At 39.3% G+C, this 27,022-nt stretch overlaps 1 long non-coding RNA gene across 2 annotated transcripts in view; it reads left to right on the forward strand.

Moving 5' to 3' along the window:
- LOC132326257 (uncharacterized) overlaps nucleotides 1–27,022 on the forward strand; it is a 70,526-nt gene that overhangs the window by 26,787 nt on the left and 16,717 nt on the right. The window lies entirely within an intron of this gene.

A 27,022-nucleotide genomic window follows, 5' to 3' on the forward strand; every position in this document is an offset into this window, starting at 1 on the left:
TCCATAAACTGGAGTTAACTTATTTAGAAAGTAATAGAGAGAAAAAAAATGGTTTCTAATTGGCCTGTGGCCAAAAAACATGTTATTTTCATGTGCATATTCCTAACATACAGGCCTATAAAATAGCAAAATTTCCTTTTCCCTCTTTAATTAGCAGTAGCCCAATAATTCTCCAGCATAATATACAGGTTTAAATCTAGGACTCAAAATGTTACCCAAAAGAACCAAATCAAACCCCCAAATTTTTTTCATTTGAGTATGTGAGTCCAAGTATAAGATATAATAAAATGCAGTAGTTACACATGCCACAAGATGAAATTTCTTTTTAGTAATTTTCTTCTTATTTGGTATTTTTACTCTTCAGAAATTACAGCTAAAATATGCTTTTTAGTGTACTGTGGAGAAATTATTTTTATTGGTCAAGAGAGGTTTTTTTTTGCTTTTTTATTTGCAGTGTGCTGAATGGCAGGTTCTGTGGTTATACGGACCTAAATTTCAATGCTTATTCACTTTTTATTACCTCATTTTAAGCATCCATGTTGGTGTGGAGCTGGCTGTACCACCTGTTCTTAAACCTGTCATCCACTTGGACTCTCAAAATCACAAACTCTTTTTTAAAATGAAGACCATAATTGTATTTTTTGGAGTATTTGTACTGACTGTGTGCCTTTTGAACCTTAAGGGCCACTCCATTAGAATACACATTTTTAGTGAGATAAACGTTGCTGGTGAGATTCATAAATAAAGTGTGGGGAATGATCAGACAGGTGTCTAATCTCTCAGGTTGTGCAGATTTATTATGTTAAATGATCTCTGTCTCCAAGAGATTAATGTTGATATTCCCAGGAAATATGTGTGTTAAGAAGGAATTGAGTGAAAACTGTTAGTCTTTCAGAGGAAAACACTGACAGAAAATCTAAAAGAAAACATGGTATAAGAGAAGCTTAGAGACAAAAGTGAAAGAAAGTTTTGGAAAGATACTGAGAAGAGTACGCTTAAGCATATTGCTGGGTACAGGAATTGGAAAATGTAAAAATATGAGGCATGGATAGGGTTTCATTGCTCTGAATAGGGAACAGAAAATTGAATAGTGGGACCATGAGTGGGAACAAATCCCTGTTGCTCCGCGATCTGAGTCAGAAATACTGTGTGCAATCACAGACACAGATTGTTAAATATGACAAAAAGCATTCAATGGACAATACTGCTGGATTTCCTTCTTGTAAAATTATCTTTATACAAATACATATATGTGCATCTATCTATCTATCTATCTATCTATCTATCTATATATATATATATATATATACACACACACACATTAATACAAGCAAGAATATTTGGAAGTCTGACTAACCTGAAAAAGTATGTCACCATCAGGTCCTGACTATCTGCTTTCTTTTAGAGTTTTCCTGAGACGTGACACTTTTTACTACAGTATGAATTACACTGGCTGTGAGCAATTACCTATAAAACTGCATTTAACTTCTATTTCTGTCTAATGTTTGGCGTTTTTTGCTTCGCAGTGCTTCCGTCACAATTTTTTGATGAAAAGCAAAAAAGTTAGAAGACCCCCTACATTGCTGCCATGCCCTTCAGCAGCAAAAGCTTTCCTAGAAAGGTGTTCACTAGTTTATGAACACTAAATAACAACCCATTGTATCTGCATAACCATTTTTCTTTTAAGAAACACCTGTTTTCAACACATGGTTTTCAGCATGGTAATTTTCAAATCCAGCATCTTGTAAGGGAAATTTTTCCACAGGCAACATGACAATAAGATTTTTCTCTTGTAATGAAAGTCTCTGTAGCTCTATAAATCATAATGAAATCACTTATTAAATAAGTGGTGACCAATTTTCATTTTATACAATCTTCATACAATCATCTGTTTTACGCTTTTTTTTCTCACTTTCTTAGTTGCTACTTGCTGCTGAGCAGAGTCCTACTCATTTTATCAATTTTATGCTTTAGAGCAAAGTGCAGAGGCCCCTAAGAAAGGTGTCCCAACCCAAATTGTATCCCCCAGTAGATAGGGGATGAAAACCTTTCATCCTCTTTTTTTGTGAATTGTTGCTTTTTTCTCTCAACATTCTTCAAGACTGCAGTCTGTCGAGTTATTCAAGCCAAATGTAGGAATCCAGTCCTGATAAAGCTCCTGTTCTAATGTGTTGTGAGGTGAGCTATTAAAGCAGTTCTCACAGATCTTGCTTCTGGCCTTGAACCTGAGGCTCCCAGTTCACTAGAGCATGGTTACTTTCCTGGAGCAAGAAGCTGGAAGCAGCCATCAACAGCATGAAGTAATTGCTTATCATTTTAATCTTCATTAAAAAACATCATAAAGATGAATTTGGAAGTGGAACATTCATGATATCTTAGTTTGTGCTACCGAAATGTTTTCAAGAACTCAAAAAAAGAAAGATTTTTAGTACTCTGAACAAAGAAAAATATTCTCCCAGACATTCAGAAGTTATGGAATCTGTGTTTATGTTAAATTATGTAACAAAACAGAGACAATTCTGGGAAAGGGAGCTTTAGCAATCTTTCAGGCCTCCCATATCACGTGGTACAGCCCTAAGGCAACTCCAGGCAGCAGAAAATAAATGAGAGCCCTTGTCAGAAGGAGTTTATAATCTGTGGGCCTTCCCCAGAGCCTAGCAAACACAATCAGAACATCACCGGGAGCCCAAAAGGGTTGTTGAGAAAATTTCCAACTGATTCTTTCTGAAATAGAACTGAATGAATGATAATTTTTCACTCCATTTACTTCCCCAGCAGTTAAAAGAAGTAAGCAAAGTAGTTTCATGCATGTTTCTGCTACTCTCTGGCTGCATAGGCAGGAGAAATTGTGAGCTATTTTTACAGTTGGTAAAATCCATCCTGTGAAGGATTATCCAAAATAGAAGTCCTCAATTTTCTCAAGGAAACTAGGTTAAAAATAGCTTCTGGTCAAATTAGAAAAACAGAGAGACCTTTTAAAAAGATATTTTGAACATTAAAAAAGTAATTATTTCATACAACTATTGAAACGGAATATTTTGACTTTTGGGGAAAATTTTCTTGCCCATTTCCCTCATGTCTAGCACGTGCAAGTCACATAATTTATCAGACTGGCACAATCACAGAGCTTTTTTCCACTTTCACAAAGCATCTCTACTTCTGATGTTTGCAGTGGAGAAATTTGACTTGTAAGAGTGAATGAACTGTTTTCTTGAGAATTGAATGTTTTTCAAATTACACATCTTAAATATATTTCCTTTTATTTCTTCCTTCTTTGTTTTTGGAATTGTTTTCTCACCATTTGGGTGTCTACCTTCTTCCTCCTATCTAGTTTTTGGTCTCAGAGAAAAAAGTTTGTGACTCACACCCTGTTCCTTTTTCTGTGGTCAGCTTTTGCCTCATCTGATATATTTGCTGCCTTTACTATTTCCTGTGTTCTTGTTGTTTTGATCTCAGCCCTTGCACATTTGCCATTTTAGCTGTCTTTGACCTACAATCACCATTCCTACTTGCTCTCTGGTGAAGACTTGCTGCTCTCAGCTTTCCTGCATTTCTTGTGCCCTTTCTCCTCAGCATCTCTGTTGTTCCAGTCCTCAACATTTCAGCTGGGGGACCTGACAGACAATTGAAACAAGGTGACACTTGCCCTTCAGGATCCGTCCTGCATCCTGAATTTTAGGCTTTGTTAAGAGAAATTACCCATCACTCTAAGTGCTGCCAGTGTCAGAACCAAGATATCTCCCCAATATTTATCAGGGCACGATTTGTGGGAGGTGTGGGGCAGAGATGCAGAACAGCTGTCAATTAAAGTTTGTACTGATCTGACATCCTGACACATCCTGCTTGAGTGTAAGCCTTAAGTTCTTGGCATCGCTGTCTAACACGACTCCAGAGTCACAACTGTGATTTGCCTGCTGAATTCTGCTGAATTATGGACAAGCCCATGTGCCCCATGTGTTCCAAGAATAAGTGAATATATCTTCATCTCAACCATTGTCATGGAAAATCCTACTGAATGTTCTGTTAATAGTCAGTATTTACAATATTCTCTGGTGTATTTACTTATATAGATATTATATCAAGGCTCATAAGAGCAGATGACCTTAAACTTAAGTGCTGCTGTTGCTGTACTGCAAGAGGATTAAAGCACTTTAATCTCAGGCTATTGTCTATCTTTGTGATCTAATGAGTGTATTTTATTACTGATCTTAATATGACTGGAATGGTGAGTTTATGAGATAATTTTAGGTTCTTAATGACAGCACATCATTAATCATGTGCCCTCTTTTTGACTTAATTAAATACTGATGCTTTATGGCAACCTGGCAAGTATAAGCTTTTTAACCTTGACAAATTTTGAGAGGTTAAGGGGAAAAATAATCTGTCATGACTATAGCCAAATACTGTATAAGGTGCAATTCTTCAGCAAAGATGCCAATTGCACATTCAGTCCAGTTTCTGACTAGATGTTAGTTACTGGGATGATGATTGGACAGAGGATATCTAATTTAAGCCCCTTCATTCACACAATACAGGTGGTATGTTCTCAAGAAAAATAAAAACGAAACACTGTTTCTTCACATATTCACCTATGAAGGGATGTTTGACTTTTGCCAGGCCAGCCTCTCTGTGCTTGGCAGAGGTATAAAAAAAATCAATATCTGGCTTCTCAGCTCTTTGCCGTGATTTCAATTCTGAAATTTGATCCCAGCTACTGGACACTGCAGATGATGGGCTGTACATGGCTGGGTGGCTACCAATGGGAACACCCAGAAAAACAACAATAAAAAGCCACTGCAAGATGGGGATTGAAATAAGAGTACCTTCTCCCTTCTCTAGTCATCTCTCTAGTCACCCCTTGTGCAGCTCAATGTCACCTGTCACCCCACCAGCCATATTTCTGTTACCATGTGAGGAACCTGATGTTGTACCTTGAAGGTAAGTAAGACTGTCTGGAATCAATTTCAAAGGGAATATGTTTAGATATTTTGATTCCTTTATGTGGAGATATCACAGAGGCACAAATGCTACAGATGTGCTCACAGATAGATTTGCATTATGTGCCAGTGCTGACTCTGGCCCTGAGTCTGGATTTTCACCTCATGTAATTGACAGCCTTCCCTTGGAGCTCTAAAAGGCCAACTGTATTTGTCTGAAACAAATTTGAGGTCTTTCCTACCTACCTATTGACCAAAGTGACCTATAGCAATGTATGTGACTTCTAGAGAAGATATGTTATGGGACTAAATTTTTTGGTCCTTCTCTTCATACAACACTCACAGTATTTTCTTTCCAATGTACATATAAAACCTCAGAGGATTTTACCATTTTGCCTCTAGCTTTAGCCAATATTAAATGAAATATATTTTGGCCAGCACAGAGCCAACAGGAAAAAGGTCAGTTTACACATTAAAAAAAATTGGAAACTGGTCTTTGTAAGATGAACACATCAAGCACATTTCACAACATAAAAGCTGCTATCACTGGAAAATGTAAGTTTAACAGATGTGTTTATTTAGGTGATTTTCAACCTAGACTGTGAATATAGATTGCAAGTCCAAGAAGAGCAGTACAGATAGTATTTTACTTTTGTTTAGCTTACCTTGACATTTCTTATATCTAATTACTGGTGAATCAAATGCACACATAAACAATTTGAATCAAAATAAATCCTTGCTTATCTTTTTTTCCCCGTCCATTTTGAATACAGAAATACTTAAGGTAATTCTTAAGCCCTTTAAGCAACAGGCTACATCTATGGCATACGGAAACCCTTGAGCACTCCTCAACTAGTCCAGCACCAGACCACAGGCACTACTTTATGTGACTTAGACCTGGGAGCCAGGTTGCTTTGCTTCACCATCCAGTGGGCAATATTAGGTCCTTCTATTCTAGTCTTGTATAGGTACCAAAATTGCTGCTATGTGTAGCATATTTATGCTATCTTGGGGGAAAAAACAACAAGCCATTCTTCTTATACATGCTGTAAATGCCTTCCGACCAAACAGACTGAAGTATTTATATTTTTTATTTGTATTCATAAATATATTTAGTAGTTGTCAGCATGCCATATTTGACAACGCATTTATTTATGCCTATTTACCTTTGATGTTTCTAAAAAAACATCAATACAAGTGGATAAATTGGTGGTAAAAGGCTGGTGTGCTAGCAAAACTAAAATTTCATTAAGGAGGGCACTTTTACATTAGACCTATTACTTTGAAATCAGCAAAATATTGACCATGACTTTGGGGAACATTGGGTCTGTCCCCTTTTCTTGTTCTACTTATGACATGGTCTGGCTTAATGCTAGCATACAGCCTAGCAGGCCTAAAATCACTGCAAATATTTTTCTAGCCTACAGGATTTGTATATATTTTCTTCAATGTCCTTGCCTTTCTGACGTTAAATTTGCACAAACTACACTTTATCAAAATCTTTGGGGATTTTTTTTCTTGTTTTTGCATAGTAGGGATCAGGACTCTCGAAAGGCTATTTCATCACATTGTTCTCTTCTGTCCAGACCACTGGCTTAATTGCCTTTTGTAACCCTCTGTCCACCCATCCCATTCCCTCAGAAACTAGAGTTGTGCCAAGGCAAAAAGCCATGAGAAGAAATACTACCCAAGTGGTATGTCTGTAAAATAGGAAGCCTCCGTCTTAGTATAAGCCACTGCAGTAATTATCTGTGTCTAATATTTCAGTTGGGTATATTCTCTGGATAAGGCATTTTTGCTAATTGGCATTTCTTGGTTCTTGTGGTTAGCAGTTATAAACCATGGACTTTTAGTTAACAAGATGTGTGAAGAGATTCTGAGGAGCCTTCATTAAGAATTTCACAATATTGTTAGAAACTGGAGCCAGGGAAGCAGCTAATTTAATTTTCCTTGATCAAATATGCTAAAATGGGATTATTCTTAAATGTAATAGTTCCCCAGGGAAATGAGGAGAGGAGAAGAAGACAGGGATGGGGTTACCTTCCCAGAAACCAGTTTAATGGTGTGCATTCCTACTCTCTGTTTTTCACTCTCTAACTCTCCAGCTGAATTGTATGTAGTCTGTTTTATCATTGATTGTCGTCACAGGCACAGAGCAAGCCAACCACAGAGGAAGTGGAATAGGAACCAAACTGGGCAAAAATGAGTGTTAACACATATTGATTCCTCCAGGGTACCTGGAACCAAAGTAGTACATGTCCATCACACTCCACCCTCATTATACCAGCATCTTTGAAGCTGGGCATTTCGTAAATTAGAGGGTTTAGTAAATGAGGATAATTAAAATAAGTTTTAATTATTTGAAAGCCAAAGCTAGGTTAGTAACCCTAGAGTTAAAACAAACAAACAGTGTAAGCAGTCTGTGCAGTCCAGTTTCCCAGAGAGCTTTACTTCAGTGGTTTTTGTATAGCCATTCCCTTTGCCCCATTCTGTTACATTCTAGTCTGCCATGGCAGTCTCAAACTGTGCTTTATGGGATTTGTAATTTGATAATGCATGTGCTGCATGCTAAAACTTAGACCTGAGTCATTTAGGCTCCAATCCAATGCATGTTTCTTCCTATTTCTTTCCCCAAAAGCTATGGAAAAAATTCCAGTTAGCAGCTCTCCAAGTCATCAAAGAGGGAAAAAAAAAAGCCTCAACAACCCCAAACTCTTCTTCTCAAGCAGAAAATCTCCTCCAGGAAAAAAAAAATGCTTAGAGATCTTTAGGTAAAATAGAACTGGATAATGTGTATCATCTGAAGTAATCTTCAGATTCAAATTCACCTGAAAATTAGTGCTCAACTAAAGATCATGTACAAGTTGTACTGCAAAGCCTTTCAGTATTGGCTTATTTCAAAGCAAGTGTTAAAGCTTCTGCTGAAGGAGAGGATCAAGAAAATATTCTAGCAGAATATCTTTCTGTTAGAGAAACGTAGAAGAGCTGAAAGAAAGCTAGAGGAAAAGGTTAGGTGGAATTCCTGAGAGCTATAAAAAGTCCCCAAATAACTACAGGGACATCAAAATGTCATCAGGTTGTTAGACTTCAAATTATAAACAGGTGATTCAGTGATGTGATGCAAAAGCAGTCCAAGTCCCTGAATTTCAGACCAGGAGTCTCTTCATTATTTACTGCTAATTATGCTGAACTGTGAACTAGATTTAAATTAAGCTTGCTCTGAACTCTGTCTGCTCTGAAATTTCTAAGGTCATTAATCAGACACTCCACAAGCACAATATTATCAGAATTATAAGTTGCTTTTGGCTTTTCTTCTGCTTTTTGAATCTTTTCCCTGCACATCTGTAGGTGCGTGGCTCCCTTCCAGCTCAGCTGCTGTGCTGACTGGAGCTGAAGGTGGGAATGCTCCCTCTGGAGAGCAGCACACAGGGGAGCTGCCCACACCCTGAGGTGCCCTTCTCCTCAAAGATCTTGGGAAACTTGAGCTGCTTGTGGGGAGGTCCCCTTGCTTGGGTCACCTGGGGGATGGGGATGTGACACCTCCTGATGAAGAAACGAAAAAAAATCGTTTGCCCTCAGTCATTCCATTTGTATCATCAGAAGCCCCTTTTTGTGCATGGCCTACAAGAGCAGATGTGGCTAAATTACAGCTTTTGAAACTTGTGTTGTATTTGAGCTGTTCCTGAGCAGTTCCTGATGGGAGTTGCCTTGTGTTTCTGGAAGCAGGGCTGTGGGGAGGAAGGAAGCCTCAGGCATCTGAAACACAGATCCCTAACTGTTCTGGGACACAGACATTTGCTCAGGGAGCTGCCGAGGACACCTGGAGAACCACTCACACTCCTTGCCAATTAATTTCCCCCAGAGTTCCCCTATTTTGAGCTTTTTAAGTTATGCAGAATGCCTCCAAGGGCCTTTCAGCCTTGTGAATGTTTTTGTTATGAGCTGCAGCCCTGGGACAGCAGGCCATCCTGGTGTTAGAGATCTCCTGTGCAGATGCTTCCCAAATGTGGCCAAATGGGAGAGTTGCTGTGTTTCTATGCAGAGCTTAGGTCTAGTCTCACTGACTGGAATAGTTTTGTGAAAAGACTGAAGGATTGTTTTCTCCTACCAAAGCTGTCAGAGTGCTGTGTGTTGACCATTCTGAGGTGGTCAGAACTACAGAAGTCACTTGCAAGCATGGCTGAGGATTTATGAACTCTAGATTTGTAGCTGAGACAACTTCCCTGAATCACAGGAAATTTTCAAGGAGAGTTAAAATAAATTCTTCCATCTTCTTTTGTCTTCCTTCTACCTTATTAACCTGACAGCTGAAACTGCCAAAGGAGGCAGAATTAGATTGGCAAGACTCCTCTGGAGACTGCTGTTTCCATTCCCTACTTTCTCATGTGCAGAGACAGCACCCTGAGGCCAAAGAAAAGCAGCTTTCAGTATTTCTCAGGGTATGGATCTGAAAAGTTTTCTGTGAGTGGCTGAGTAATGAAGTTACAGTGCAACTACCTTAAAAATTAAGGAGGCCATGTGTAAAGAAGGAGGAGAATGCAGGTATATGGTAAACAGTGCTAGTTTGCAATAAAACACTGTAATATTGGAAGGAACTATTGCAAGGAAGGTGGAGGTTTCTGATCCCTAGAATATAGTGTAGGAGAGTCTAAATGATGTTTTCCTGGTTAAGTTGTGGAGTTGGATGGCCAGACCTCTCAGCTGAACTGTGTCAGGGTCTTTGCCCAGTGTTGGAAAACCCACCTAGGTCAATACTTCAATTCTGTCAGATTTTTTGAGTGCCTGTTCAGGTAGTCACAAAGGCTGTTCCTTTCCTTTCCTGTAGGGACAACATATACAGCTCTATCTGACATACAGCAATCTCTCACTTCCTGAGAGATACCTCTTAAAAATCTGTATTGGGAGGTTTATAACTGAAGAGTGTAACTGAGAAGTCCTTGAAGAAAACAATGATTCTTGTCTTTCAAAGTGAGATACAGCCTGTTTTATATAATCACCATGAAGATGAATTCAATCATCTTTTACTGCTTTGAGAATCTCAGAAGGATTAATAATAATTCATCATTTTTGAAACTCGGAGATACATTTTAACATGGTGTTTGACAGGATTGCACAATGTGTGATTAATCAATTAGAAATTTTGTACAAATGCATGACACTACATGAATATTTCTCTGATCTTTCTCCAATACACTTGTAGACACAAGGTTCTCATACAGTAGTTAAAGGGAAAAAAAAGAAAATCTCTTAATTCTGCTCCCACTTATGAAAGGTTTCAAAAAGAAATAGCTTTGCATTCACTAATGAAAGAAAAAACCAGAAAATCCATCTATCAGGAAATCTGATATGTGCTACACTTGCTAAATCCCCTTTTCAGTGAAATGGATTAAGAGACCTTATAGAAAAATGTAAGTGAAAAAATGGGATAATAAACTGCATGCTTTAAATAGAAGATAGGATTATGCTTACTGCTTAGGGAAAAAATCCACGTTCATTGTACTGTGGAATAAAAAGCAGTTCATATATGCTTCAAACCTTTATTCTGGACCTGAGCTGTCTACCAGTTTAATGTTTTTACTTAAAGTTGCCAAGGGATTTCAATGGACAGAGCTTAACCTGCATTTTTGAAACGTGGATGAAACTTCAGCTGGCACCAGTGGCATTCACACCAATATACCAGAGGGCAGCTACTGGGTATGAATGCCTCTCATTAGCCATCATCTACAAGTAAGATCCTAGATGAAAATTGATCCAAAACCTAGAAGTACACAAAATGGTTCTGGATCCAAGATATACTCAAGGGAATTTTGATCCAATGAACTAAAATTTGTACGCTAGATCTGGCAAACAAAACTCTCTTTCTACTCTGAATCTTCTTTACCCATTTCAGTTTGGCATGGATGAAAATGGAAAAGCAAACCATTAATCTGATACTAATTCTTGTAGAGTAGCTCAAGATGGCTGACCAAACAGCAGCTAATGGAAGCAGGAATGTGATTTGCTGACAAACACTTCAGTTAACACATGCAAAATGTGTGCTTGCACACGCCTGTTTAGTGGCCTCAGTGGTCCATTTGATGGAGAAAAAGCAATAGGGAGAAAATTAATCACAGTGGTTCCTGTCTACCTGATCTTTCTGGTGTTTTGCAGAACTTAATCTACAGCAAAATTTGGCGAGTGATTCTGATTTTCAGTGAAATCATCTGTTTTGCAACATTCTCTCCCATGTCTTATTTTTTGGCATGTAACACACTTGGAGATTAGAAGGTCAGATAAAAATATTCATTAGTTACCTAAAAATGGTTACAGACTCTGACAAGGAAGAAATCAAGTCACTAAAATCTTTTCCAGAGCAGACTGTGAAAGGCTGCACTTGGTGCCAAATGTGGGGCTGGTCAGACCTATGTTTAGAAACCCATGATAAGTTCTAAACACAGTTTGATGAAAACCTGATGCAAGCCTCTCCTTTCCCTGTCATCCATTGACATTAAACTGTGAAGTTGCCTGTGATGTCAGTTCTGAATTATTCCCTCTTGATTGCTGACTCAAAGGCTGGATACTAACGGAGAAACAAGATTTTTAAGGTTCATCAGAGAAGGCATTATAAATCTGAAAAATATGCATAATTCTGGCTGGAGTATGCTCACATGGCTTTTCTGTACTTTGTTAACTATTCTTTAGCAATAATTTTGCAAGAGGTCCTTTTTTCCAAAGGCTGATTTCTTTTTGGTTTTGTCTTAATGCTCTGTCCATGGAGAGGGAACATTGTCATAAACACAGAAATCCTTTGCCTGAGTTTAAGGGAAATTTCAGGTGGGAAATACTGGCCACTCTACACTAATAAGAAAACTTCAAAACAATGCTAAATCTACTTTAGGGAACTTTGGAATATTTGAAACATTCAGAGGAATAATTCAACTGAAGTTATGAGATTTTACTCTTGAATTGCCTCACTTGAAATCCATAAAAGTCACTGCAAAATAACCCTCTGGTCCTGTGAGAAACGTGCTCTTAGCTTTGACTCAATGGTTACTGCTTGACTAAATTTTAGCAAAAGTGGGGTCTTGACCAGAACCAGGCTGGCAGTCCAGCCTTGTCTTCTTCAGACAGCTGAAGGAAGGGTGCCTTTGCTTTAGTCTTGTTCCCAGGATAGTGCTCTTGTTGGAGAACCTGCTGCTATTAAAACCTCTACCCTCCCTTGCTACCCAGGCTTTTTCTTATCCTGTTCTCTTCTCTTTTCAAGAGAAAAGAGATTTATCTGTCCCTATTTTCTCCATTCCTTGCTCTTTCTTCCAACTGATAAACAAAACAAATCTATCTTACAGTGACTATTCCAATAAGCAGGTCAGCATTCAGCATTTGTAATTATTACAGGGCATCTCCAAATATGTTCATGTTCAGCCCACGCTTTTCAGTTTTGGCATGCTTTCTTAATGCTGGAAGCCTTTCACAAATATTAGCTGCTTATGCTTTCCAAGGAATCTGGTGCAGTCAAAATAGTATCATTTCCATTAAAAATAAACTTTTATCCTTTTTTTCTTTACTTTGTTATTAGAAGTGGTAGTACTCTGTGGGATTTTAAATACAGGTGTGATGTAATTTTGGAGGAAAGGTACCTCTTTAAAACTTCTGAGTGTCTCATATACTGTGATAGGGTGGTGATGTAGGAGAAAAATATTGGACTAAAACTCAGAATGAGGGTTAGCCCTTGGAGGAGTGTGTAGCATTGAATAAGTGGGATGATGAGAAGAAACAGAGAGAGATGCAAGGAAAAATGCCAACTAAGAAATCAAATGCTGATGAACTATGAGAATGAAACCAAATCTAGGGAATTATTACATGCTGAGAAAAGAGAACAGCAAAAATACTCAAATGCTTGAAAAAACGGTAATCCAATTATGCTCAAAAACTGTGGAGAAGAAAAACAGAGATGGAACAGAAGTTGTCAGACAGACTTTGTAGAATAACAGGACCAGGACAAGAATGGAGTGAAGTAGGGGGGAGTTAAAAGTTAAAACAAATGCACACAATCAGCATAGAATGCAACTGTCTATTGGGTATTTATGGGAAAACGCTCATAAAGGTCATGGAATATTTAGTATCCCATAGAGTTCTTACTGTATTTCTTGGTACTTTCAATAGTATAATATATCTACCTGACAGAGTAAAACGGTTTCAAAGTGAAGGGAATTGAATGATCCTTTACTGATTTTTTGCATGGTGAGAAACAGTGGCCAAATGTGGAACTTTTCCATCCTACTTTCTCTCCAGACTGCAAGCAAGCAGCCCTCAAACTTCCCCAGATGATGTTGGTAGAAGCAAACAAAATATGACAAGCTTTTCTGTAAATGCTAAAGTATCCTTGTTTTCCCATTATGTGGCTAACCAAGTCTGAAAACTTATTTTACATCTTGAACATTTCATAAGCTAAATTTCCAGTCCATCTCATGGTGGAAGTATAAGCAAGCTACAATCTTTTGAGGTCGTCTCTTTTTAAGGGTGAGGTATTTCTTGACATCAGTGTGTGGTGGAGAAGCCTGCATTATCAGAATCACCCACCCAGCACAAATGCCAGTCCTTTGCATGGTGAAACACTTTGTTGGCAGCAGTGCCCAAGTGTGGGGGCAGAGCCCCATGGCCAGGCTGCCCAGGCTTCCTCAGTATCTGTGAGAGCAGGAGATGAGTGTGGGCCCCTGAGTTTTCCCACATCTGAGCCCACTGCCTCTCAGGCCAGCTGCCCCACTCCAGGTCCATTCCAGAGTGGGCAGGTAGTGCTTATGAGCAGACACCCTGAGTCTGAGCCCTGCTCTGGTTTGATGCCAGCAGGCATTGCAATTCATTGTTCTTCAGGCTGTTTGCATTTACTGAACGAAGTCTTTTGCACTGTATGAGATTGAAGCAGGCCATACTGTGTCAATACTATTGTTAATGGGGTAGTGGGTCAAAGTCTTCTGGTGGAAATCCACCCAAACCAAAAATTGTATCAACTAGAAACTGAACTCAGGCTTTCAGTAAGTTTCAGTCAGCTGCTGCAGAGATGGCCTTGGAGAGTGAACAAGAGAGAGGAGAAAAAAAACCCAACAAGGTTTTCAACTTCTGGTAAAACTTACTCTGTCTTAAGGGCTACATGTAGAGCTTGATGAAGCCAACAGAAATTTCTGTAAGCATCAGTCAAGTCTGGATCAGAAAATTACCCGTGTGTTCATTTACAGACTCAAGAAAAATCAAAAAGAGTGATGTAGTGATGGGTAAACCTTGCCTCTTCCCCTTTCACTGCTGCCAGGTCAGGCTGCCTTTAGCAGCTACTTTATTTGGTGCTAAAAAAGTTCAATAATAGTACACACATTGGGCCAGAAATTAATGATCATTTCCATCATTACTGCCATGGAACACTCATAAAAGCTACAGTTTTAACAGCTACTCTTTGGTGTGGCAATGTAGTGGATTTTCAATAAGATATACACAGAGTATTTTATGAGAAGACTGACACATCATACCCCCATTGTGTTTGAACCAGAAATATAATATCTTTGAGACTTTTCAGGACTCTGTTGCTGGATCTTTGAACTGTATTATGTCCAAACTTTGTGTAAACAAGTTCATTTTACTCCAGTTCAGCCTGGCATTATAAGTGTCTTGAGGGAGGGAAATGGGATAGTATTATAGCACAATGATTTCCAGATATATTTTTAGTCTATTTTCCTCACAGCACTATAATTTGGTGTAGTGGTGTGCATGTGTCTGGAACTTTATTGTTCACAGCTATAAAGGAAAGATACTGTTTTAAAAAGTCATAATTTACACTGAATGTCTGAAATCCATATTGACTTCAACATCAGGAGGCGATAAATCTGCCAGTTCAAACCTTAATGGTTGTATTTCAGAGGATTCTAAATTGTACACTTACATTCAGAGTATTAGCAACTTTTGTCATCATCAGCGTGAGAGAAGCAATTTTCTTTTTGCTTTTGTGTTTTAATTTTATTGATTAAGCAAAAGTATGAAGAAACTGCACTGAATCGTGAAATTGAGGTTTAAATATCTTAAGAATTCAAAATATTTACCATGTGTAAACATGGAATCATGCAGAATTCCAAACTGCCTGATGTGATAATTGCTCATAAACTGGGAGAGGAATCAAAAAGGCACACCTTGTCAGAGCAAGCCACAGGTTCTCCTCACATTCTGAGATGACTTCAGAAGAAAAATGCTGCCGAATCCACGTGCACTTTACACACGCTGATGGCTCAAATGCAACAAACTCATGCATCCAGGACCTAAATGGACCTTCCTAAAATGAATCAGACTGAAGATGTGGAAAAATATTTCCACACTCAAGTCCAGTTGCAGATTTTAATATCAGAGGCTAAAATTTCTAACTTTCCTGCCAAGAATGTATTTTAAAACTGTAAAATATGAACTGAAAATCAATGCCAGATTATGGGCAGCTGGACTATTTTCAATGAAGAGCAACGCTTAAGCCATGGCTTACATCATAAACAAACCATGGTGGAAAATGTGTGCAGCCTTTCCATTTAGTCAAAAGAGGAATCTAAAACTTTCCCTTGCAATTGGCTTGTTAGCTTGTAGCCAGATCAAGCTGGGGGCTTTTGCACAGAAAGGGTTCCTTGGCACACATATCAGCCTCTGTCCAAGCAAAAGTAAAGAAAGACAGAAAAAAAGTGCTTCTGTGGTATATTTTATACAATTATTTCAGGTTTCTAAGCCCTGTCTCTGCTGCTTTTGTTCATTAAAGATCTGATTTGAGAGATACTGGATTAAGTGGAGTCACTAGTCACCTCCAAGGCTGATGGATCACAACCTGGCCACCTATTGTGCATAGCATTGCTGACAACAGACGTAGAAGGAAAAGCAAAGGTGCTGTGCTATGGCAGCTTGCATTACAGGACCACAAAAGAAAGGAATAAACAGTCTTCCCAGCTTTACTGAAAACTACCAAAGCTGCTGTTTTAGTTACAATCTGGGCACGATTCACAGTGCTTTTTACAACTTGGTTCATGCTGGCAACGTGAAGTCCCACATTAGATTACCTCACAATTCTTGTGCCAATAGTTTAAACTCTGCATGTATTTGAAAATGTTTTGTGTTTGGGGTATCTAGAAAAGAGGACTGTTTGCTTCAGTTTGCTTCATCACAGATATGTTGGAGTCCTAAGAATTCAGTGGAGGGTAGGCAGCAGGCTTTTGTTTCCTGTTGCTGTTGTTGTGGCAGTTTACTGCACAGCTGATTTGAAACATCTTGGCACAACTGATAAGGCAGAAATGTTTCCATTTTTGATGTGCCGAAGTTAGTGTGTTTTTGATAAAGACTAGTGGAGGAACCTTCACTCACTGAAATTCAGTGCTTCTTTAATTTCTCTGGTAGAAGTCAAAGATTTCTTTAATATTGAAAGCCTGGCTGGATCAGGGCCTGAGAGTCCTCTGCTGAATTCTACCTGTATACCTTACTGCTACAGGTGATATAAGGGAGAAATCAAATTCTCTGGGGAGATTCCAGCTGTCACTAGCAGCTGGCATAAACAATCTCATGAACAAAAATTGGTCTTCTCTTGCAGGGATGGTTAAGACAGAGAGATGAAGAAAGGAATAGTGCAGTAAAGTACCATTCTGCACCATGAGGATCATCTCTTCAGAAGATCAGCAATATCTGATACATGTTGAAACAGTCTCTCATGCTTTATGACACCTGACACGTGGTTTTTGTATTTGTCTTTTTTACTGTTTAGTGTATTTTTGTTCAGATTGCTGAATTTTATTTTCAGTGAGAAGGGAAGGACTGGCTTTCATTCTCTTACTGTAGTTGACAGAACTGTGTGGTAATGTCCTTTTCTTTAATTCACTTGGTGTGTGGAGAGAGTTGAGCCACTAAAAAAGGACTACACCATTTTTTCTGCAGTTTGTTGTTCTAGTGGTTCTCTCTGATGCTGATCTTTGGAGGTTGGCTGGAGGTCATAATATGGAGACTGAAGCACCAATGAGCAAAGCATTATTGCAAATAAAATTTGGGAGTTGAGAGGTCGAACCTACAAGATTTTCTTCAGTAGTCAAGGGAAAGAATTATGATTGGTCAGGGATCACTGTGACTCTATGGGCAATGTGGCTGTTATATAATTAACAGTAAGAAAAATGGCTGGAATACAACCATGAAGGAAGATTATCTGCATTGAGAGCTGCATCCAGGCCATGTTCAGAGATTAAAGCTCCTGAATTAATTTATTATAGCCTCCACCCTATCCTACATTGCTGAGACTTTGATGTAAGGACAATCTAGGTCCCTCTGAAAACTTGACTCACTTTCTCTGTATCTCCTCAGCACCTGTTAGGCGTAGGTGAGAATGACAGTGAGAGAATAGACTGCACCCTTGCAGAGCCCTGGGGGCTGTGGTATTGACATGCTTTTATCAGCAACCTGATCTCATAAAGAGTTCCTGAAAGTCTCTGCATTGTGGGAAGGAATTAAGTTCTGCAGCAAAGAGATGCGTGTTCTAAGTCTGAAAGAACGAGGAAGAAAACCACATCTGAAGTGCTTCACTGCATAGCATGTTTCCCCTCATGCCTTCAAATCAACAGCTAACATGAAAATGTGAGCATACTGGAAACACATTTTCATGTCAGCTCCAGAATTTAGCTTTATTTTGAGTTATTAAAGGTTTATTTGACCCTCAACGTTTTGCAGAATGAAATACCTATATTGGGAAAGTGTTACCTTTGTTAAGCATTTTAACTGAAAATTGGCACATAATGAGTCAGGTCTTTACATGTGAGTACTTTCTAGAGCTAAGTTTACTAGAGCTGCATCATGACAGCCTCCCAGGGGTTACTGAGGTGAGAAGAAGGGAGCTTCAGGGGTCTCTGCTATCAGTCGCTGATGGTCTCTCCCTGGCCAAACAAGGCGAGAAACAATTCTTAAACAGAAACACAGCTCCTGCTATTCTGGCCAAAATCAGAATGAAAGGATTTGAAATGTCACCAAGGGCTGCCTTTTCCTTAATTTACTTCACCTATTAGCTCTGCATCTTCCTGAGCTCCCTGAAACATCGGTTCATTGTACCCCTCATAGCTCCTGTTATCATTGTGTTTGCTACAGATGCACAATGAAAGGGATCAAAGGAAAGATTTTGTGTTTGTACAGAGTTTATTGAGCAATTCACAGATAAACATGTTCCTTGAAATTTTGTAGGAGCTGTTACATGATGTAAGTAAGGTAAGTAAAATTCTATTTTAGGAGTGATTTTTGCTGCTTAGGGAGAGCTACTTAAGATCCTGAATTGGAAAAATGATAATTCCAAAGAGGAGGGAGAAGATGTGTCATAAAAATACAAACCAGAAAAAATCACACGTTAAATATATTTGTACTCATATTGATCATGACAGAATTTGTCTTTTGCCTTATTAGGCTAAAACTACTTCTTTTGAACAATTTCCTCAATATGCCAGAATGGCTCAGACATTGCCAAAGTGTCTGATGTTCTGCTTGTGACTGCCATTTTAATGTAGCTCTTTGCCCACATAAATGTAAATTTGCATATAAGTGCATACACATAACTTTTACATGTCAATTTTAGAAATGCATACAACTGTATGATATCAAGCTGGCAGTTTGTGTCACTCTCTTTCCATTTCTTCATGGAAAACATCAACAAATGTATAGATGTTGAAAGTGGCACTTTTAAAATAAATGGCAGAGTTTATTCTTCAAAATCAGTTTAAAAACTCCCTCAAAATGCTTTGACAAAATGCAGCTGCTCTTTGGAATTTGTAGCACGATATTGAAGTATTTGAATGTGAGTCTGGGTGGCATCACAAACATTTGTTTCCCATTGATTTAAAGCTTTAAATGCAAAATCCTTTGAAAAACCCTCCTATGCCAAGGGTCTAAAAGAATAGCTTGAAAGATCCAAATGACAAGCTGGAGTCAAAACAAATTTGAGGAAGCAGATCATTGAAAGTAGAAAAAAAGAACATTACCATTTCAAGGCAGTTCAGCTATAGTCATGTTTTTGTGCCCTTGCAAAGCTGTTTTATACTGTATATGCTAATCCTGTGTAGGGCTTGGTCTCCCAGTCAACTGGCAGTGGAGTATGGATGGACTGGGCAGTGCATTGCTGACATTACTGCAGTCTTCCCCACCCTCACTGCCGTGGAGCAAGCAGCCTTTGCGCTGGTTCCATCCTCTCAGCACACCAGAGGCTGCTGCCCTGCTCATGGTTGCCTGGTCAGTTTGTCACTCTCCAGAGCTCCAAGGAAAGTGCAGCACTGACTGCACATAACGCCTGAAGCACAGCACCATGTTTCTTTCCATTCTCCAGCACAACACCTTCCCTGGTTATTTTCTTTCCTTCAAAGAAAATTAGCTTCCAATTATTTCACAATTTGGGCATTTCCTGGGCCATGCCAAGAGAAAGAAAAACTTGCCAGCAAACTTTGTGATTCATCTCTCTTTTCATCATCAGCTTATGAACCTGCTTTTTGCTTGACTGGAAGCTCTCTGAATTAAGCAGATGTGGTTTAGCAGTGCCTTGTACTAACAGCTCAGAGCCAGTAACTGACTACATCTTCTACCTTTGTTTCTTCTTACTAAAGAGCTGATTATTATCATGCCACTGGTCTCTTGGGAACCACACTCCCTGTGTTCAGTTTCCAAGAGTGTATGAAAGAAGATGAGGGGAAGCCAGAACAGCAAATAAGAGGCTAAAAAGCACCTGGCACTAACAGCTGAAGGTGCTGCTATTCTAAAGAGAAAAGCACAAAAGGCAGCAATGCCCAGTAGTGCTTACCAAATGACTTTTTCTACTGTTGCTGAATTAGCTAGTCATGTATCATCTGAGTAAAACCACTGCAGATTAGCAGTTTATAGCTCACAATACTAAAATGGGAAAGAGTGACATAACATAACAGAGGAGTTCCTGTACCTTAGCTTCCTAAGTTTGGTATTAAACTTGCAGTATTACATTTCTAAATCAAATAACTATAAAATCTAATCTGAATAACAGCCTAGTATATGTTTTATAATGTTACCTAGTAGCTAGCAACTGGTATATCAAACCTTGACATTTCTTGATCGATTGAGAAAATAATTCTGCATTGAGTGATAAGTAATGCAAATCCACTTTTGGGCTTGGTAAAACGCAGCTATGATTAATAAGACTGGTAAAACCCCTGTGAACCAGAGCCAGTTAACAGTTCCCTGTTAGTCCTGCTAACACAGGAATGGCTCTGAGCAGGAGGAGCCCACTTACCTGGCTCCTGTAGCCATTTTCCCACCGTTGGATACCAAAATGTCACTATCATATAGGAAGCTACCCCTTTGTACTGCATACCTTTGACTTGTTGGACTACAGAATTGATGTCATTTGCTATTTGCTGAAGCTTTGCTCTGCTTCAGGGGTAGCCATCAGAGAGAATTCTGCCCTCTGTAGAGCAGAGCTGTGTAGGCTGGCACTTGCTTTGGCATGCCCCTGAAAATGAGGAGCAGACTTGATTCTTGCTGTGCAAACATGTCAGTGACAGCATAAAATGTGAGTAAAATATTTATCTGCTAGGTTCAGTATATGCTTGTCAGCATGAATTAAAAAAAAGAAAAAGAACTTGTAGAAACATATCTGAAATGAGGAGACATTTTGCCTGCTCCTCATTCACCTGGACTATGTTGTCCTTTCATATCTGTCACTAGATTAAAAAATATTTCATCTCAAATTTGTCATGAAACTTTGGGACAATTCCCATCCCTTCTCTTTTGTCATTGTGAGGGGATCGTTAATAATTATACTTACCAGAGAGGAATATATTTGAACATTTTATTTCTTTGAATGGTGTAGCAGACACAGGAAGCACTCATGTTGGGTTGTTCAGCAGTCCAGATCTTAATGGCTAGTGAAACTTTGACTTTGGGAAGTCAGACGTGGTAGGTCCAAATAAATAGTTGCAAAGAAAGTACCCAAAACTTCAAGGATTTTATTGGGCAGGAGTGTCCACACTCTGCTTAGTATTCAGCCCAGCTGGAGAGTGTTTCTGGATGGTTTAAACATGCTCCAAATATAGATAGAAATTCACAGAGCTACAGAGCAAGAAAAGATTGGGAGACTCTGAAGCAGCTGTGCGTGTGCTGAGGCATCTATCTTCAGGGCACAGCTGCCTCACAGGGTTTCAGAGGGCAGCAAGACAAAATAGAAAGAGGGAACAAGAGGAGAGATTTGGATTAGCAGGTGTAGTTTTTGTGTTGGAGTTCATTTGGTCTACTTTTAGTGGCATTGTCCTCAATCTGTTTTCATCCATGTATTCCTCTATAGGAATGTATCCATATATTTCCTTTAGTTAAGACAGAAGATTATGGAAAGTATAAATTTAGCATACTACTTTTCTTCCAAGTAATTTGTGTATTTGAATGGTTTCGAGCCTTTATTAAAATGTAAACAAAAAGCAAAACTCCAGTACTTCCACTAAATTGTTATTATCATTATCCCCAGTGTAACAGATCAATCAAAGGGTGCTGAAGCGCAGTCATTTTGTTCTAGTCGTATCTCAACACTCTCTCAACTCATGTAACGTTTCACAGACATAATTGCCTCTTGCTGCCTAGCTGAAATATTCTCCCCTCTCGCTCTGCAGACGTCTGCCTGCGTTCCTCTCGCTGTGTGCTCAGCTCCATTGGGGCGGCTCCTGCAGCGCCGGCTCCGCAGAGCTGCGGCCGCTGTCGGCACCGGGCGCTGCGGGGCCGGGACGAGTGCGGCGCAAAACACTCCGCCAGACCCGTCCTGAGCATGCCACGCACTGTGCAGGCTGCACTGGCAGTGTGAGACCTCTGGGGTGATCCTGACTTGCTGTGAGCAAGCACTGCTTTGGTATTGATCTACCTGAGACACTCCAGTGTAAGCCCCTGGTGCCTGCATCTCCCAGGGCAGGCTCCCACCGTGGACCAAACTTGGACACTCAGACATGACCAGAGCAAACACCGATTCTGGGGAGGGTGCTTTTTGCCCTGGATCTCTTCAGAGGTCGAAGAGCAACATGTATATTATATTCCCCAGGAGCAGGCTGATGATGCCAAGGGCTGCCCAACCTGCTGCTGCTGCAGCTTGTGAATTTTGCTTTTGGTACTCGCCACCATTTAGATCCACTGAGTCATGCAGGTGGCAATCTGAGGAATGATATGTTGTGTTAGAATCTTCCAAAGTACGAAACGGCTGATGTCATATAGACATCTGAACCTTCTTTACCATCCTCCAGGCTGAAAAGCCAGCTGGGCTACTCTGAGCATATAGGCTTTGGATAAAAATCTAAAACCAGGAAAGAAAGTATCAAAGCTTGGAAACTCTTAAAGTGTCTTTCTATTAACATTATAGCCACTCTCCTTCATTGCCAGAAATCAGTTTTACAGGTACTTCTACCATGTTCATGCAGCCCTCTTTCCAACTTTAAAGAGGGAAGACTGAATTAGAGGAAAAAAAGCGCTGAAGCAGCCATAGTTAAGCAACTGTAGCTTCTTCAGGACTGTCTCTTTTCTTTGCTGCTGTCACACACAATTAATGTTTGTAAGTAAAATTAGGTCAGTATTTGTTACACTGTTTTGGAGTGAGGGGTCTGGTAACTGTGTATTAAAAATATGCATTTGAAGTAAAAAAAACAAGTGAAGGTATTACAGTTATAGCACAAGTCTGACAGGCCAAAGTACTTACAGAATATAGCCCAAACAATCTCAGCTTTTAAATATGTATAATAATTTTGATTACACCCTTGCCACAAGATAGAATAGATTATCAGTGCTACTCACCAACCTAAGTAACCTTTGTCAGTCATTTTAAAAATCATGTTGTGCGTTAATTTGGCTCAAAAATTCATGTGACACCTTTAAAATCCAGTTTCCTTTTCCACAATTTGAAGAGACAATTATTTTCAATAGAGTGTTGGGAAAGTGAAGTCATTAACGTTGTAACGGCTTGACAACCTCATACCTATAGAAAAAGGAGAGTAAAAAATGTCAGCTCTGCTCCGTCTCCTGTCCTACTGGCTTATAAGATCCAGATAAACCCATAACAGGCCAATCCAAACCAACAATAAGCAGTAATAAAGGTTACAATTTTTTTTTTTTCAAAATGGAAGAAATCATAACTTGGAGTTTTAATGGAACTGAGAAGAGAGAGTCATTTTTGAAAATCACTCAGGTCTGCATTTATCAGTATAGCATGTAGATAAATGAAACCCTTTCCCTTGGAATTCACTCAGGGACCCAAATTCTTATTTTGCTTGGTTTTTTTTTTTTCTATAGAAAAATCGGACACACAAAAGTATCCAACAGTATAAAATTAAGTTATGGAAATTCACAGCAAGTGCCCTTCCTGAAATAACATTCTGGGGTTTTGTTTGTATTGGAAACTCTGAAAAATTAAAACACAAAGTCTTCACAGCTTCTTTATCTGTCAATTTCCCCTTTCCAACCAATAAAGACAAAAGGAAAAAAAAACACAGAGAGAAAAGGATGCCATAGAACCGGAAAAAAGAGACTAAAACCTGTTTTTGACTCTGCTTTGAGCCAGTTTAGCTCAATTTACCTGCTTGGAATCCTGTACACTTTAGAGGAAGTAGAAAGCATGACCTCCTTGCTTTGAATAGGCTGTGCAATGACCATTTTACAATTTAATCTCCCTCTCTTTACACATTCAATCTGGTATCTCCCTTCTCTCCATTATGATGTTGTATATTGGGGAGCAATGAGAAAGACACAGACCTCACAGCCTGGCTTTCTGTTTTGATTCAAGTTAATTCAACAAGGCTTTGTTTTCTCTCCGTGGCTTTTGCTGCCTCCTTGGCTGCCTCTGCACCGCGTTTGGAGCACAGACCACGCTTCACTGAGCAGCGACCTTGATCTGCAGTTGTCAGAGCGGGCACACTTTGCCTGGTGCCTGATGGGTCCCTCTTTTGCTGCTCTTACTGTTGTCTAAATATTATGACAGGGGAAATCTTCCTGCAATTGTGGATGCCTACAGCCAGGCTTAAAATTTTGAGCAGGTAGGAACATGGCCATATGCTTTTGGCTTAGCCTGGCTGCATGGCCAAACATCTTGAGGCTGCTGGCTGGCAATCAGAGAGGCTGCAGAGGGCTGGTGAGTAGCCAGGGGGGAACTGGTTTTATACAGCACTGCCAGGTCTTGTAGGCTAGTCCAGAGTCACTGAAGCATACCTGTAATCTGGGACAGGTACCTGGAAAATATAACATGACAGTGGCTATGAGAAGAATAAAGAATAGAAAGGAGGAAGGAAGTAGGGTCAATACACATCTTTCAGGATCAGACAGACTGCTTTACTGGCTGATTTCTCAATAAAAATGGCTGGCTAATTCTTGCCAAAGATGGATGCTAGTTTTAATACTAATCCTAATGTTAGACTGCAGATATCAGGCAGCAATTCCTTATCACTGTGTCACCTGCAGAGGCCAGGGTTATAGCACAATGGGAAGGGGACAGGCTTTTCTGCAGTTAAATGCATACAAATGCTATTGAGATGGCTAGCAATATTCCACCTTCCTCATGGTGATGAGCTTACTGTTTTAAGCTGGAACCATGGGTTGGAATCTCAGTTCTCCACACAGAGGATCTGTGGCAAGGTTTCCCAAAGGCTGTTGTTTCACACACTGATCAGTTAGTCTTCCTGTTATTCACAATAGCCACCAACTCAATAAGACATTTGCATAGCTGTCCTAAAGGTCACATTGCAGCCTGAAGTTGCACAGACAACTTCTCTTTCCCTCTACCAGTAAATGACATACAGGCTGAGATGCCATAAACTTGGCAATTAACAGATCATCCCAAGGAAAGCTCTGTCATTGATGGAGGATACAACAATCTTCACAGATTAGCCTGCTGGCCTGGCTTCCAGGCCAAAAACAGTGACACCACCCTCCATTGTGTTGGATGTCTCCCTGGTATTCCTCCGGTCCACAATTTCAGCTTTCTTCCTACTTCAGAACTGATAGGTGAAATTCCATTCCTCACATCACATCCAAAAAAATTTCTGGAAGCTCTCTATCCCAGCTGAGTCTCATGGCAACTTTGCAGCCTCCAGGCTCTGGCAGCCTGGGCTCCACATAGACGTTATAGAAGAAGCAAGGCCACTTGACCTCTAGAAATCTTTTGCGGCTAGAACAAATGTTGGGGAAGAGGACAAGAGAAGGAAATCATGGCTTTCTTTCATGCAGCAGACTTCTGAATTGCTTACAAAAAACTGACTGCAGAACCAACATTTATTTTCATTTGCATTTGTTGTATTTCTGATTTATAGGCAGCACTTGCTCGAGGCTGTTATGGTGTAGAATCTGATAGCTATCACGTACTTTTAAAAAAAAGGAAGAAATCCTGAATAAGGAAACAGGGGATGAGGAGGTCATTTACCAAGGTCAATCAGGAGAACCCTTGTTACTATCTGAGGAGCAAAGCCTTGTCTACAGTTCGAAGGGCTGTTGATTCCTCCTGGATGGGTCCCATAGATAGGTGAGTGGCTGAAATTTCCAGAATTAGTTGCATATTTTGCTATCTGCTCTGCAATTACTGTTGTTTCTGAATAACTGGCCTCCCTACTGGGAGGTTGAGGTTTGTTGAGGTTTGACCACTTCATTTCTCTTAAGAATGAAAAAATATAATAAAGAGAAAAAGAGAAATACCTGTGCATTTAGATTATATTTTGCAGCCAGCAAGAAATATAAAGACATATTTACATACATGAACCAATCAAAGAGTCAAAATCCACATTGTCCTACTTTTTAAATACCTGATTTTATTATGTGTAAGTGCGCAAAATAACTTATGCTTCTCTTACTTTTTCCCTCCTCAAGACAGTTCAAAGAAGGCTCTAGTTGTGTAGCCATGGTCACTGCTAGGAAATCTTTTTCACAAAAAACATTTCCTTGAGAGTCCATAGATTAAGAGGACATAAATGCATGAATGTGGAGGAAATACTAGAATAAAGCAAGAGCTGTTTGGTGCAAAGTTTTTAAAGCCATTATTCCTGAACCTTTTAAAAGCCATTATTCCTGAACTCCAGAATTTCTTGCTCTTACAGCTAGTTCAAAAAGCATGAAAAAGATCATACAGTCAAAAAAATGAGCTACTGTGGTATATGTTCCAAGCCATAAAAAACAATCTAGTCTTTGTAGTATTACAAATAGAATAAATGGGTGAAAACTTCTACATAAAATCTAAAAGCATTGATGTGACCCAGACAGATGACCTGGTGTTATCAGAAGAGGTTTAAATACCCTGCCTATATCTTTTGATGGCAGAAAAGGACTAAATAAAAACCAAACTGACATGAATCAGGTGTTTTTACATTACATGTCAGCTGCACTCAGAGGAAGCTGAGACCTTTGTTCAACAGCAAGATGAAGAAAGTGCAGAGGGCTGTCTAACAGTTCTTGTCAAAACCTGTAATTATTTTTCCTAGTTTATACTTCTTACTGGAAGCCATTCAATAGGTGCAGAATTTTGGGCATATTTGAGAAAACAATTGAGGAAGTGCCATGAGAATTTCAGCTTGAATATGCAACTTTTGGTGGATTGATTTTGTTTCTAAATTTTTTTTTTTAGATTTATTAGACATAAGGTTTAGGGAGAAACCTTTTGAATTCCTATCCCATAGTCAGCTCTTGAATTAGGCTAAAATTGCACTGGATATGATGGCAAAATCAAAGTACTTGGTCAGCCAGAATACTGTGTTAACATGGTAGGGACTGAAAGACAGAAAATACACATTTAATCACTGGTTCAGATTATTAGGCATGTTTTATGTATATTATTTATTTGTATGTAGAATAACTAATCTGAAATTGTGTATCAAGAGCAGGATTTGGAGTTCAAGCCTCACACAGAGATATTCAAAAGCATACAAATGTGGCAACTTCACAACTGGCTATTGGAAGCAATGGGAACTTGAAGGGATCAGAGCAAATCTTCCAGAATATTCCATGGACAACAGACTGCCAGCAAGGGAGAGCACAGGTGGCAGGAAAGAAGGTTTTGGTTTTCATCTGAGAGAGACTGTAACTAGAATGAGAGGCATAAAAACTTTGGCCTATCA

This window comes from Haemorhous mexicanus, chromosome 1, assembly GCF_027477595.1.
Source record: "Haemorhous mexicanus isolate bHaeMex1 chromosome 1, bHaeMex1.pri, whole genome shotgun sequence".
NCBI lineage: Eukaryota > Metazoa > Chordata > Aves > Passeriformes > Fringillidae > Haemorhous > Haemorhous mexicanus.